Here is a 13,885-nt window from a genome sequence, read left to right on the forward strand (position 1 = left end):
ATTTCTATACCTACCCCACCAGCCCAACTTTCTGTAAATAACTTGCAAATCGCTCCCCAATTTGGTCACAATGTAACTTTCAACTTTATTGCCATGCCAACCCCCCTCAAGTCTTTGGGTATTTCTAGACTTGTCCACTCATGGCCTCCTGAACCCATCCTCTTGCCTGACATGACACCTTTGCTCATGCAGGGCTCTCTTCTTAGAATGTTCTCCTCTCCTCACTGGTTCAATCTTACTCATATTTCAAGGACAAACCAAGTTTCACCTAATCCATTAAGCCTTCTGCAATCTCCACATACCACACAGCTTCTCCCTTCTGTAAATCCATAAACTAGCACCTGCTTGATCATTCCTGTGACACCTGCAGATGGTGTCTGCTCAGTCTTCCTCCAGTTTTCCTTGTCTCCCCTACTGAACTCAACACTCCTTGAAGATGTATCTTTGTATCCTCTCCAGCATTTGAGCTGTATATGTAGGAACCATCAACATGGTTAGGGACCATACTTCACATTTCCAGTGCATTTCAGTGAAGGTTGAAACTATTATATTATTCAATATGAAATTTCACTACTTTATAAGTTCACTTCTCTGTGGTGAAATTCCTTTACAGGTACAACTCTACAAAAGCCAGAAGACACCAAGAGTCCATTTCTGACATCCAAGGAATCACCTGCTACCAAAGACTTCTCAAAGAAGAGAAAAACTTAAGAAAGGATCAACTCTTAAAATTCCCTTTCATGTCAGCAGGAAATAAAAAATTAACAACCTAAACACTAGGCCTAAGTTCACATTTCTCATTTATTTCAAACACGTTTTTCCCAACTTGAAACTCAGAGGCAGAGAGATTGCTAAACTCTTTTCCATCTTTCAAATTGCAATGAAAATTTAGGTTCCCCATCTGAAAGAAGAGATGATGAGATACAGACATAAAGAGATGATGTTACGTGTAGATCACAGAAAACAGCTGAATCAAACCAATTGAAATGTAAGCGACTGAAAATAAAACTCCATTTGCCATATACGTTAGCCAGGCTCATAAGCCAATAAGCACTGTCACAATTATGCTCATGTGCACCTTTGGGGCTTACCCCAAATCACAAGTAGAAATGTTCTCAACTGTCAAGGCCTGGTCATAACCTGAAATCCAAGCACAGTGAGAAAATGCCAAAAGCAGTACCAATGCTCTCCCCTCCATCCCCATGTTCATCATTCCTGAAAAATTATATATATTTCTAAAATACAAAGACAAAAGACAAGGCAACCAGTAAATTAACAATTGTGAATTGTTTTCTATGTTAACAGCTACCAATATCATTCGGCTTTATTTCGTAGGAACCCTAAGAGTTTATTTAGCATATAATGCATTATGCAAAAGAATCTTCTCTGTGCAAAAGATTCACACAGATTTCCTTTTAATTCATAAACCCCTACTTAATTTTTAATCTGATTTACAGAATTTCAACTTACTAAAAGCTTCAGTAACTCTTTGCTATGGCATAAAGAGATATGTATCTGTTTTCTCCCAACAATGAGGCAAATTTTCCATTAAAAAAATTTTTCCCCCAAAGGTCACCTTGAACTACCAAAAAACAAAAAAACAAAAACAAAAACAAAAAAACCCACAAAAAAAAAAACCCTACTAATAGTCATTATCTTTGTGAACTACAAGCAAATAAATCAGCCATGTTACCAAGCACAAAGCTACTGAAGATTGTTAAGATTTATTTTCAGGTGCCAGTGAGACTAAATAAAGATTGTAAGGAATGAAACAAACAGAAGAAACTCAGGGAACAAATTAATACACTGAATCATTATCTTACCAGTGCATTCCCCTATAGAACAAAGTGATGAAACTATCAAAAAGGACTTCTCAAAGCAACATTTTTGCATGTCAGAAAAAAAAAGAATTAAACTAGAATAAATATATAAATAACAGTATGTTCTGTGTTAAGTCAGTAACAAAGAAACCCCTTAGTGCAGTAAAACAAAGTCCTGTCAAATCCCCATTTTTTTTTTTTTACAAAGAAGCATGAAGATCCTTTCACAATGGTTTAAACTGTATTTATAGTAACAGAGTGAAGACTTGAGATAAAAGTCAAAAGGATTAAAGTCAAAGCCCCAGCTCGACATGAGTTATGGTTTTGATTTTTATTCTTATTGTGGTCTACAAATATTAAGACAGAAGATACTTCCATGTGATTGTGGGATCCTCTGAGACTCTATAACCTTAGAAGAGCAGATAAAACAGATGAAAATGCATCTGGTTTAGGAGCAGCCTCCATATTAAATGGAAATGCGCAAAGTAACAACCACAACTGCAGAACGCTGAGGGGGAGTGGAGGACGCTAAAGGCTGAAATTTCTCCAACTGATGCAGGGCAAAAAGACCAAAAAAAAAAAGAGAGAGAGAGAGAGAAAGAGAAAAGATGTGGTGTTACTGTTTTTAAAATGGCAGCCTGTTAATAATCACGACATTCCTGAAAGTACAGAAAAATTATACTACCATTCCTTCTTTCCTAAGCTAAGCAGGCTCACCACATACAAACATGACATACTTCTGTGAGAAAACTGGTAGGGCTTGATAGCTGCATCTCTATCTAAGGCAAAATCCCTGGAGTTGCCACTCAGAGTTTGTAGATTTACAGACCATATACTTTTCTCACAAAGAAAGCAAGCACAAATTCTGTTGTCGACTGGAAGTTCTTACTCTGCAAAGAACTGTTCTTCTTCCATCTATATTTTTCTTAAAAATGAATGCAAAGCTACATTGAAACATAAGCTTTTGGTCACAGTTCAAAAAATGTATTTTGCATTTCCTCTCCCCTGATACCCGCTCTTTTAAGATAATCTCACTCACACACACACACACACACACACTACAGTAGGAGATATACAGTATATACGATATGATTGGAAGGTTATTCTTAATGTTAATTTGGATACTTTCTTTAGTTCATATATTTCAAGAACCACATGCATATTTTCTGTCCATCCACAGTCTTTACTTTTAAAATCAGACACCTAGTTTAACATTTGATGGAGAAAAGGCTAAAAGTCCTTAACAGCAACAACCACAGCAAGACCATCAGGGGCAGTGTGAAATGTGTAATGATAGTATTTATAGCACAGAAATGCCCCCCAAAACAGCATTCCTTTTTAATTGAGTGTAAATTAATACTAAATTATAAGAATAAAAATTTTTTCATGCAAGTTTGTAAGAGAGTTTAAGTCTATATGTATTCATGTAATCATAAAGAAAATATGAAAAAAATCACCATTACTCAAATGGATCCCTTTTTAATCACAAAGTTAAGAAGGATCATAAGTCACAATCACAAATCACAAATTTCTCAGAAAGATATTTCTAGTATAATTACTTGCTATTTTGTTCAGTATTTTATTTCAACTGTCACATTTTGAATACATACACATTTATACAACTATCAGGGGAAAAATAACTTGAAACAAATTGAAAAATTACCATAACTACAAGTTCAATATGTCTGGTTAAAATAGAGACATCTGGTCTATGATTAATTCTTTTGTGTTGATGACTCCTAGTGTGTCTTTTCCCATCAATGAAACTTTGTAAGAGGAAAAGGCAACTTTTAACAAAAAGCTGTAACTAAGAAATCTGTTTCAGGATTTATCAATACAGATCCATTATGATTACATCAAATAGAGCACAGTATTTTCAGGAATAGTAACAGATACTGGTTGAATACAAATGGTTAGCTTTAAATTCCATCAGGATGATGTTATTTATTAAATAATTCTCTGCAGGCAGATATAGGTAATTCATGAAGCATTGTTTTAAAATATTTATAAGTCAACTCACTCATTTGTTTAAAACACATACACTGAAGCTCTATAACACTTGATTGCCACTCTAAGGAACCTGAATAATGCATTTTCAGAAGCCTTGCACACCCCCACACAATTCCGAATTAGTGGCTGAGCAAACAATAAGTAACGTACTATGCTCTAGCAAAAATTCAGTGATAACATCAATCTGGCATCTACTTAACACTTACTGCTTACTTTTCACGTATTCCTCACAGATAAGTTTCCTCTCCCAGATGCAGTTCATTAGAGAATGACTATCACCTGCCCATTCATCCACAGACAGTGAGTGATTTAGTAATTAACACAATCACAGATAAGAGGAGAAATCATAATATACACTACTACAAATTAAGAGATGAAGTAAAGGGGCCTATCCACTTCAGCTTCCAATAACTAGACCGTAATTAAAAGGGACTTTTGTCACTGCTTCATAGGGCAATAGGGTCAATTATTTAAAACCCTTTGCTCCAATCCAGAAACATACCAGCAAGGCCCTTCAACCAAACTCAAATAATTACTTTTGACAAATGTTCTCCTTGAGCATGATGCAGTTACTCCAAGGCTTAAAAACAAACAAACAAAAAAAACAAAAAAAACCCAGTTATAGTAAGACAATCTTTACAAAGTCAACCCAATAACATGTTCTGTAGTCTTCCACCCCACACCCCGCCCTCTATTGCATGCAGTCTGCTTTCTTTTGGCCAATTATAAAAGACAGTAAGTTCGCTAAATAAATATTTAATTTATGCAGCCCAAATCCTGAAAGGCTGAGCTTCAAATGTAATGCCTCGCATTCCCGTGAGGCACACTGTAAAGAAATATCCTTTTTAAAAAATCCGTTTACAGCTGTCCTTTAAAAGAAAAAGAAGAAAAAAAAAAAAAACCCACACATACACATGCATCAAACCAAAGACGCCGACGCCCCTCTGCCAACCAGCATTTCTATAGAGACATTCTTTCGATGATTAAAACGTAAGCTCCGAAAGGTTAAAGAAAAGAAGCCAAGTAACACCGCCCAGGAAGCCAGCATTAAAAGACACCTAGCTGTACACTCTTAATAACCTCCCACTACAAATGACACTGACCCAACTTCACCAAACACACACACGCCTCGACACACACACTCAAAAACTGCACACACGTGCACAGAATGTACACACAAACATCGAGCAGAACACAATACCTACAAAACACAAACGAACTTGATCCACACAAAACATGCACGTATCACTGTGCATACATAATGCACACGACACGGCACACAGACACGCACGACCTAGCCCACATGCACACACGCCCCACAAGTCCGTGTCGGACACACACCGTGCATGCACGTGTAAAATGTATGAACTCACAAACGCCGAACATACACACAGACCGTGCACAGAGTGTTATTGATGAAATTCCGGGAGGTGGAGGGGCCGGGAGGGAGTGGTAATTGCCACACAAAGGTCTCCGGAGCGGCAGAGAGGGAAGTCGAGCGGGGCCGAGCGCTCGGAAATTCACCCGTGGCGAAGGCACAGCTGAGCCCCGAGAGCGAAGTACCGGGAGAAGTGTCCCGGGCGGTCCCGGGCGCGGCGGGCGCGGGGTTCCCCGAGATAATCGCTGCGCCCCTCCGCGCGCGCACGCACACATTCAGGGGCCCCTGGGCGAGCCCACTCCCGCAGAATAACAAAGAGCAGGAGCCCGGCGAGCGGGCGGCGGCTCGGGCTGGAAGTGGCCGTCTCCGCCGCCGCGGGCCGGCGCGGGGCGAGCGGCGGGGCCGGCGGGACGCGCGGGCGGCGGGCGGGGGGCGGTACGTACCAGGCGGGCAGCCTCGGCCCAGGTGCGGTCCTTCTTCTTCCTCTTGTCTTTCATGTTTGCATCTCATTGATGGTTCTGATGATGACGTGGGGGATTCCACGGGGTGCTCGGGGTTCGGGCGCGGAGACAATGACCCAGTGACCCGGTGACCCGCACTCGCTCCGCGGGGGGAGGCGCGCGGGCGGCGGCGGCGGCGGCGGCGGGCGGGAGGGATGGAGCGAGGGGGTGGGGTGGGGTGGGTGGGGGCGCGCGGGCGGCGGCGGCGGCGCGCGGCGGGCGGGCCGGGGGCGGGGGCTGGGGCGGCGGCGGCTGGGCCGGGGACAGGGGCGGGGGCGGCGCCGGCCAGGCTCGCTCGTGCGGGGCTCGCGCTGCGCCGCCGCCGCGGCCGCCGCGGTGACAGCTCCAGGGATGCTCCGCTCGGCCCCGCTCACAACAATACACTCTGACGTCACGGGGAATGGCGACGCGGCCGCACACTCGCCGCGCTCACACTCGCCGCGCTCACACTCGCCCTCTCGCGCGCGCACACCCGCGCACACTCGCCGCGCGCCCCCCACTCCAGCCACGCCCTGAAACCCTCGCCAGACCCCTCTCCTTCCAACCCAGCCCCCCAAATCCACGGGGCGCTACCCGCTGGGCGCAGGCCGTGTTCCCGGGGCCCGCTAGGGCCGAAAACCGCGGACGCTGTGGCCTTTGGAACTTGTGTACGAGTCCGCTCCGCAACTCGATGCTTCTGTCCTGTGCGCTCACCCTCACACTCTCTCTCTCTCTCTCTCTCTCTCTCCTCTCTCTCACACACACACACACACACACACACACTCAAACTCAAACTCACTCCGCACTACTTCCCTCTGCTGGACTCCTTTAACCCTTTTCTGCTTGGCTGGGTGGATTCCCAGAGCCTTGCTGAAAGGGTACAAAACCAGCCTCTTACAGAACTAATACTGAACGTGCAACTTGACACAACATTGAGCCACCTACATCATCTTAAACAATGCAAGACCAAAGAGTTGTGGCCGTGGCGTAGATCAGTGCCATGCTATGCCTTAGCACTATTTTTAAATACCGTACGGTCATCATTCCATAGCGTAAAACGTGATGCATCTGTAAATAACTAATTGCACAGCTAGCACTTGCGTGTTTTGAAAATTATTTATAATTGCCGGGCTTGGAATGCATGAAAAGTGGGATTGTTAACCTTGTTAGCGAACTACAAAATGTTATGTTAAGACTTGAAAGTTTATTGTAACCTTTCCACCTTCTTAGATCGCTGGTAAATTGTTTAGGTTAAGAAAGTTATTGTTAAGCAAAGAAAGAAGTGGCTTTATGACCCACACATTAATTATGTGTGTATTTGAGTATCTAAAAAACAAAAAGGACGCTCATACTGGATTATTTATGTAAGGTTATTTCCTAAATGTAATAATAATGGTATGTAAATAGTACTTGGTGTTTTTTCATATACATTATCTCATTTGACCCTTTCAAAACAAGACACTCAAACATAGATTTTTATGTCTACTGCACAAATGAGGAAATGAAACTTAAAAACATTACATTTCATGCAAGATCCCTTGCCAAATCAGTTTTAGGAACAGAACCCAAGTCAGTAAACTGTGTGTGTCTATATATATATATATATATATATATATATATACCTAACTAGAAATGAACATCTACATCTAAAGAAAAGACATATGCCTAAGAATGAGAACAACACTAGTAAGGTGATTCCGTTGTGAATAGTGTCAAATGACTAAAGTAATAAAAATGTTTGATTTCCTAAAATTAAGCAGAGGCAGTTCACAATCCTAAAGAGCTGATTATATTAATTCTTTAAAAATATTTACTTTATTAATTCAATATAATAAAAAAACTATGCATCAGTTTAAGGAAATATCTAAAAATTATCTCCAGTTTCCTACTTTATTTTTTTAAATAGATTTAGAGAACACGCTGAAGTTATCCCTAGGGGAAAAAATTTACCCATGCAATTTGCATAACTCTATCCAGGTGTATTATATTTTTACTTTACATTTCAAATATATTAAATTTGAATCACGTTCACATCTGCTTTTATTTTCAACAATTCTCTTTATAACTAAAGCAATTGATATATTTCAAAGTATTCTCATTCTAATGTTTTCTCTTCTATTCAGAAATACCTATTTTTAAGCAATCAGACCACAACATATAATTTGTTATTTTCTGTGAAATAGTGCTTAATAAGAAGTTTTAGAGCCAGCTAAAGGAAAACATACTTATTCAGTTGCTTTGCAGTAACTTATTATTCTCTTTGGTCTTGCATTGTTTAAGATGATGTAGGTGGCTCAATGTTGTGTCAAGTTGCACGTTCAGTATTAGTTCTGTAAGAGGCTGGTTTTGTACCCTTTCAGCAAGGCTCTGGGAATCCACCCAGCCAAGCAGAAAAGGGTTAAAGGAGTCCAGCAGAGGGAAGTAGTGCGGAGTGAGTTTGAGTTTGAGTGTGTGTGTGTGTGTGTGTGTGTGTGTGTGTGAGAGAGAGAGAGAGAGAGAGAGAGAGTGTGAGGGTGAGCGCACAGGACAGAAGCATAATATATATATTTTCAGAAGAGAAAATATATCATCCCACTTAAGCGGGTATAAATTGTACATTAAAAACAAAAAAACTTAAAACTAAATGCAGTTATTTGTGCGCTGGTTCTTTGACAGTGAGCCAAGTATAAATAATCAATATTATGAAGACTCTTAGATTCTACCTCTACTTTTGGATATCTGAGTATAAATAGTCTGTAATTGGTAAGTTCTTAGTTAAAGACTTGTGTTTTATGCCAAAATAACGTATTTCACAGAGCGCCAGGACTGAGGTGGGCCACCCACTGCAGAGAAGCTGTTGCCATGGTTATATTCTTTCCTTCTACATTCACCTATGTACGTTCAGCCATACTTTTCCTTATGACTCAGTCTCTCAATAAATGAAGTGGAAGGAAGGAATATATGAATCAATGTTAGTTCTTTTGTAGTTTGGCAAATGATACAAGTATCTTTTTAACAGAGGCAGGAAAGAATGAATGTCACAAGTGTACAAGTAAAATTACGTGAAAACTAATAAAAAAAAAAAACTCCCTACTATGGAGATTAAAGAAGGCTTTAAGAAAGAGATGTCCTTTAAAATGAGACTTGAGTGTTGCTGAGTGGTGGAGGGTGGGAGGGATGGGGTGGCTGGGTGATAGACATTGGGGAGGGTATGTGCTATGGTGAGCGCTGTGAATTGTGCAAGACTGTTGAATCACAGACCTGTACCCCTGAAACAAATAATGCAAGATATGTTAAGAAAAAAGAAAAAGAAGAAGATAGCAGGAGGGGAAGAATGAAGGGGAGTAAGTCAGAGGGGGAGACGAACCATGAGAGACGATGGACTCTGAAAAACAAACTGAGGGTTCTAGAGGGGAGGTGGGTGGGGGGGATGGGTTAGCCTGGTCGTGGGTATTAAAGAGGGCATATTCTGCGTGGAGCACTGGGTGTTATGCACAAACAATGAATCATGGAACACTACATCAAGAACTAATGATGTAATGTATGGTGATTAACATAACAATAAAAATTTTTTAAAAAATGAGATTTGAAGGATGGGAAGGATTTGAATGTTCACATTTGTAAGAATGGAGAGACGCTTTTCTAAATAGAGTGCAGTACAAGTCAGGACAATTTAGAATGAGAAAAATACTCACATGGATAGATGACATCTACCAAGTGCTGTTGGCATTCATTTAAATTTCATATGAGATCACATGTATTTCAAGAATCCTTCCTTTAAATGAGGAGGAATAACTCAAAGAGCAGAGGTTCCAGTTAGAACTGCTCTACACATTCTTCCTTTTCATAGATGCCCATCCAATTAGACAGAATAGGGATAACTCCAATGTTCATTTGGCATGTAACAGCACCTTCTCTGCCTTACCCTGCTTTCTTTATTGCCATTCCTGCTTTTAGGTTCAAAATTCGACAATTCAAACTTCTGTTGCACTTGTGTGCCTTCGTCAATTCCAGCAGACCTTTTCTTTTCATCTCCAGGAATATTATTTCATTTTATTTTATGAGATATTTAACAATTGATAAACACTCAATACAAACCAAACCCAAACAGTAATGAATATCAATTTATATAAGACAAAATAGAGGTGATGGTGTGCTGGACAAGGGTTAACGTTTGTATGAGGCTCCAGTACTACGAGAAGAGAGCCTTAAAAATTTGGGGACAGAAGTGTCATGACTGGTCTCTTAGGAAATACAAGGATTCACCATGAATCTTCATCAAAGTGTTGACCAAGTATGTGCAAGTTTAGGTGTTACAGTCAGGAATGAGGGACAGGAAATGCTTTCCTGCCATCCCACACACTCATGGCATGTGGAAGTCTAGAATTAATGGAAATCTCTTCCACCCTTCCCCCACACATGCCTGCCAGCAGGCAGAACACAGACCAGAAGGTGGGGTGGGAAGGAATAATAAAAGTTGAGAGAAGAGACGGAGGCAAAGGTTGCCAGGGGGATGGAAGAGGTCTTCTTCAGTGGTCTTGATGACCATGTAATGTGAGTTTTATTTCTGAAATATCTTTATTCTGTATAAGCTGAGAATCTGAATTCTACAGATAAGAACATTTAATAATCTTATTTTTCCTAAACATCTTTTGTCAATGACCAATTAGGATCTCACTTGTCTGGAAAGTCCACGAAGGGAGTCACCTTCTCTGCTTTGTCCCCTACCCAATTCACTGAATTTCCAGCACGAAGCAAATTACTTGTCATAATGTAGGCCTCAATAAATATTTGCTGAATAAAAATAAATGATTGGACATTTAGTAAATTGATATCTTTTATTGTAAATACAAGTCCAATCAAGATCTATTTCTTTTTCTCATTATAGCAAAATGTTTTCTTTTTCTACCCCTCTCCTGTATTTCACTGTACAGTTCAGGAGTAATACAAAGTGAAGTGAAATAAAGCCAAATATCAGCATTATTAATTATGTATAGTAAGATATTACTGAGTGGAGCTCCTAAGGGCTAATGAATTATGACCTTGTCTCTCTTATTCTAATCCTATATATGCTATATAATGCACTTTTCAAGTCTCTCAATATATTCATTTTAAAGTCTGTTTATACTATGAATATAAACATTATCCTTATTCCAGGAACATACAGAAGTGTTTTAATACTATTATCTGGGACTAATTTTATCAAAATTCATGACAATTCTTCCACTAGGAAATGAGTGGATTAACTGTGATTATTTTGGTTTTTAGTCAAAATCTACAATAGTTTAATATGTTGAGATTTTAGTACACTGTAATTATAGATAGGTGTAGCTAAAAAGAAAAAAAAAACACTTGTGAATTTTCTTCAAAACTTTTCTGTAGCTGATTTTATTTGCATTGTCAATGCATATAATTTTCTTTTTTTTAGTTATCAGAGCTACTTTGACAGTCTTTTTTAATTTTTTGGTCAATCTGTATTATTACTACATTTCAGTGCACTAATTAAAAAATAAAAATTTCTACATTATACCTGGACACTTAGGCATTCTTAAATCTGAGGAGAAGTAGAATAAAGTGGCCAAAATATTTTCATAGTTTTCCTCTTTTTTTTCTGCTTTATCTACTTCCTTTGTGAAATAACACACTGCTTCTGAGTAGAGCCCTTCATTCAAGAATTTACCTTTTCCCCCTTTAAACCCTTAATTAGGCATAGAGAACACAGTCTGATTTATGGCCTAGTGTTTAACAGGACTCACGCTTAATCCATTACACAAAGAGGGATACACATATTCCCTAACAGCACCACTCATTAGTTTATACAAAATGAAAAAACACTTAGGAAATGTAAATAAAGCTTTGCTTGATACTATCTTCTTATGCATATGTAACATGATCAGAATATCAACATTACCGTCTAACAGCTTTTTGCTTATTTTCAAAACTACAAATTAGATCTCTCTAGGTAAACTCTAATTCAATCCCACATTTAGTGGATAAGAGGGAAAATTACATGCTGCTAAATTCATCTTTGTGTGGAAAGAATGTTCTTAGTTCACAAAGGAAAAGACTAGAATTCTGATGACAACTGTTGTTTCAGGCTCTGTACTTCAAAGGAAATCTTGGCCATGTTAACTGATAATCTGCTTGCCTCAGTTTCCATGTTTACCCAAGGGTAACGTTTGTGGTTGAGACCCCCAAAAAAGAACTTTGGAGGAGTCACTAACAAGGAATTTGTTCCAGTGACTTTTTCACCTACCTGCTATTTTAAGTTGTACCATAAGATATGTAAAGTATACACCGTGGGTATTAATCTAGAAGTGGGACTTCCTCTTCATTTCATGCCTAGCACCAAAAACTCAAAGGAAGATATAAGGCCATTCTACAACTTTTACAAGGATGGATTGAAGTGGTGGGGAGATAGGGCTCCTTTTGTAACCGAAGAATTCTTATTGCTTTCCCATTGAGTTTTATTGTGGGGGACATGGCTGATCATCTGAGCCAACACACTTCCAGTAACCATGGGGTGGGTGACATGATTGATCAGCTAAATAGCGGGAATAACTTGAAGATCTCTTAGGAGCCCATTGTAGCCAAGGAAATGCCATCCAATTGTCTACTGGTTTATGTGGTGAGAGAAAAGAAGTTGGCGGGAGGCGGGGAGTGGTGCGTGCAGAAATTGCCACCTCCACTCAGAGTCTCACCTAGCAGTGAGGAAAGGCAGAAGAGAGGACAATGACCCTGCAGTGTCTGAAATCTGTCCAGGATTTTCATTGCCCCAGTGAGGCTTGGGGTAGGAGTGGAGCTAAACATATTTGCCTTTTGTGTGAGAATAGAGAGATCCAGAAAAAGAAATTCTTGTTCACCCACTCCCCCTGACTTTCTACCACTCTGTCACATTTAGGCAAGGTATCCCCAAAGGAAAAGGATCAAAGATAGTTATGACATTTAGATGTCAAAATAATGAATCATGCATTTGAACAATATCTGGATTGAGTTGCTGGTAAGAACTTTGATCAATGCGCATTTTTTAGCAGGAAATTATTTTCTCTGGAGACTCTCTTTCTTTTGAGACCAAGAGGTGATTAAGTCTGTAGTAAAGATCCAAAATGTCTAGATCACAATTCTTCTGCCTAACCCATAATCATTTATTTAGTTTCATTAAACCAATTCCTTCCCCCCTTCTATTTGTGAGCTTATTGCTGAGTTCTTTAACCAGGCAAGGAGTGTTTTGGCTCTGGTAATTTTTTTAAAAGTCTTTTTATTTCTGTTCTTTTTTTTTTTTACTTGAGGTATAAGAAACATATAATAAAATGCATAGCTCTCAAGTGTTTTGTTCAATGACTTTTGATAATTGTATACACCTCGGTAACTATCATTCACAGCAAATGTAGAACATTTCCATCGCCTCCAGAATGTTTCCTTATGCTATTTCCAGTCATTCCCCACACCTCAGAGAAATAACCACTTTCAGACTTCAATCACCATAGAAGAGTTTGGCCTGTTAATGGACTGTTAATATTTTCCCCTGCCTGTAGCTTGTCTATTCATTTTTGTAATGGTGTCTGGTATTTAATGAAGTCCAGTTCCTGATTTGTTTTTCTTTTACAATTAGGGCTTTTGACTGTTGTTGAAGAAATCTTTGTATACCGCAGCTTCAAATATTCTTCTATTTTTATTCCCAAGTTTTTGTATTTTCTATACTTTTGGAAATAGTATTTTAATTTTATTTTAGGGGTTTTTTTGCTGATATACATAGAAATAAAACTGGGTTTTTTTAAGTTTTTTTTTTTTTTTTGACAAAGAGGGAACACAAGCAGGGGGCGTGGGAGAGGGAGAAGCAGGCTTCCCACCAAACAGGGAGCCCAATGCGGGGCTCAATGCGGGGCTAGATCCCAGGTCCCTGGGATCCTGACCTGAGCTGAAGGCTGACGCTTAACGACTGAGCCACCCAGGTGCCCCAAAACTGGTTTTTGAATATTGATCTTTGATCAATATTGAATTTGCTAAATTCACTTATTGGTGTTATAGATTCAAGGAAAGTTTCTATGTCTATAATTATGTTGTTTACAAATAACAAGTCCACTGTTTTTCTGATTTAATGCATTTTATTTATTTTCCTTGCTTTCTGTAATATATGCAAAGTTATTAATTCACGCTACTGTTTCTCTGAATTCTATTTTGTTAAAGTTTTATCAATGTTATTGAGGTATAATTTATAC

Source organism: Eumetopias jubatus, unplaced genomic scaffold (assembly GCF_037043125.1).
Source record: "Eumetopias jubatus isolate StellerSeaLion01/CBP00866 unplaced genomic scaffold, mEumJub1_p1.0 scaffold_16, whole genome shotgun sequence".
Taxonomy (NCBI): domain Eukaryota; kingdom Metazoa; phylum Chordata; class Mammalia; order Carnivora; family Otariidae; genus Eumetopias; species Eumetopias jubatus.